Consider the following 2,720-nt stretch of genomic DNA (forward strand, 5'->3'; position numbering starts at 1 on the left):
ACAGAGGCATGTCTCTGTGTGGATATTAATTCTGAATCATAAAAAAAAAAAAAAACTATTTGACTTTAATAGAAGACAGAATGGTGTTTTAATTCTGCATAAAGCTAATCCAATAGGAAAGACTGAAAAAAGACATGATATTTATTTGAAATAAAGATCAAATCTGAAATCAAATTTCTGCCCTTTGCGCTGTAGGGTGAGTCTGGGGCCGCCCACACCTGCTATTAAGCAGACCTTCCTTCTGAAGAAGCTTTGTGAATCCTTCATACATGAGTGTGTCCATGCATACATACCACGGGACTTTGGTTCCAGGTGTTCAGAGATACACATTAATACTAAATACTAAGCTGCAGCTACAGATATATACCATCCTGATTAATATTGTGTAATCACCATTGGTTTTGACTTCGACAAACATGGATAATTAAATGATACCTGCTGTCCTTGAAGTTTTTTTAAGTTTACTTTTGTGGTCTTTTGTCTTCTTGTTGCTGTTTTGCTCTCTGATTTCTCTTCCTCTCATTTCATACAGTTTTGGAAGCAGACTTCTAGGAGTTACTGTAAGTCTTCTTTGTTTTTTCTGTTTTGTTTAATTTTCTCTCTTTTCATGCACTCTTTCCTGTCTCTATCCCTTTATCCCCTTGGTTCTTACCCCCCTCTTTCTATCTCACCTCCTTTCCTGTCTGTCACAAAATAATGTTCAGTAAAGTTTCATATACAAGTGGCAACAGTCATAAAGGTCTGCTTGTGAAAGTAAAGCTGCTAGGCTATCATCTACATCTGGGACACAAATTCTCAGTCATATTTCTAAAACAGGACACAGAAAAAGAAGAAATAAGGATCAAATTTTGGGGTTCAGAAACAGAGTTTATTGGTTAATTGCTGTGGTTTTAACAGTGACTGTAGTGCCACGCATGATCAATAGCGATACGGCCATCAACAAGCAGGAAACTGGGATCCCATAACCTTACAGAGTGCGCCGCTCCGAGTTCAGAGTTCTGAGATAAACCAAATAAAAAATNATTACTGACTGCTGTGCTGTGAGGTAGAGATGCCCCAAACTAGATAGAAATGTACATTTTTAACTACTGTAAGAAGAGAATTAACTGCAGTATCCAGGTTTCAACCCATAGAAAACACTAAAACTAAAACAGCCTTAGGTCCAATTATGTGGAAGTCATGCAAAGATTTGCACAGTACCATGCAGATAGCATTTTGAAAGCCTCATTTATTAAGTTTATCTGCAAAAATAAATGTAATTTTGCTAACCCTAACCATAACCCTTCAAATAGCTGATTCACTTTAAACCGAGTCTGAAGAGGTAATGTTTTTATTTTGTATAGACAATAAATGTTGTTTCAGACATGAAAGCTCTGGGAGGAAAAGTATTTTTTTAATTAGAGACCATGCTAGAATTGTTCAAAAGCAATGAGGCGTAATCTCACAGACTAAAATAGATTAAAACAAATAATTTATGAAAATAATGTGTTTTATTCCTCAGTTAAATAAATTAGCAAGGCTTCCGTTTGTCTTTTGTTTGGCATCAAGCATTTGAAGTCAATATTAAAAATATATAATGCACCTGAAACTGTCCTTGTTAGCCATGGCAGACCGTGAATATTTAGATCCCTATCATGGGTGGTTCTAAACAGGGGGCAGTTGGGGGCAAGTGCCCCCGTAGAAATGATCCTGTCCCCAGTTATGGCCCGTGTGCTAAAAACATAATACCAACTAAATGTCTAAATATTTTATGCACTGCAAAAGAAAGAGCAACTGATAACCTTTTTCATTTTTTTTTTCACAGTTATGATTTCAAAATAAAGGTGACAGCTTTAGTTGTAAAGGGGGTTTAAATATTATTTTCAACCAGCTTTAAAAAATAAAAAATAAAACTACTCTAATTTGTTACAGCTAAAGTGATCAGTTTTACTGAAATGTTATATTTTGGTTTGATTAAAATTAATTGTTTTTATTTAGAATAAGTCAAAAATTTGGAATGTTTTAAAATGAGTAGCTTTATTTTGTAGCTTTGGTAGCTTCATTTTGTATTTTTTCTTTACTTCAAAGACTATTAAATCATAATCATAATTTTGTAAAACTCAATACTTTTATCCAACTTTATTTATTGACTGTAGAGACACGACTGATACATCAAGACTTCTAAAGAGCTACCTTTTTAGTCCTTACTGTTAAATATGTGACATTTTTTAAATATTGCTTCCGTTTGCTGTTTCAGACATCTTACAGTCAGGAGGTCATATTACTGTCATGTTCAGCATTGAGCAGAACCCTTTTTTATTTTTTCTTAAAGTTACTTTAGTTGTATTGCATCACTGGTCACGGATATTATAAAAGGTCAGCCAATAAGGTCACATTCAGTAACAAATGGATGTGGGACATCATGCAACACTATCACCTTTTGGACGCTGATTTGATCCAAATACCTCAAATCAATAAGGAGACCTAAGCCGTCAATGGATGTCCAGACGCATTTCTAGTTTTAGGTATAGTAAAATGATTTTTTTTTTTTTTTTTCAAACCAGAAATACAAATATCCTAATCTATCAGCATACAATCTTCATTAAACTAAATGATGTGGAAGTTTCACTTCTTTCAGCTCAGAGCGAGAATTGGCACTTTGGTTCCACATCTCACTTAATAAATATTGTGAATGATAAACTATTGTTGTTATTTGTTTCCTTTCTCAAAAAAAAAAAAAA

The sequence above is a fragment of the Cyprinodon variegatus genome, unplaced genomic scaffold (assembly GCF_000732505.1).
Source record: "Cyprinodon variegatus isolate N-32 unplaced genomic scaffold, C_variegatus-1.0 Scaffold607, whole genome shotgun sequence".
Taxonomy (NCBI): Eukaryota; Metazoa; Chordata; class Actinopteri; order Cyprinodontiformes; family Cyprinodontidae; genus Cyprinodon; species Cyprinodon variegatus.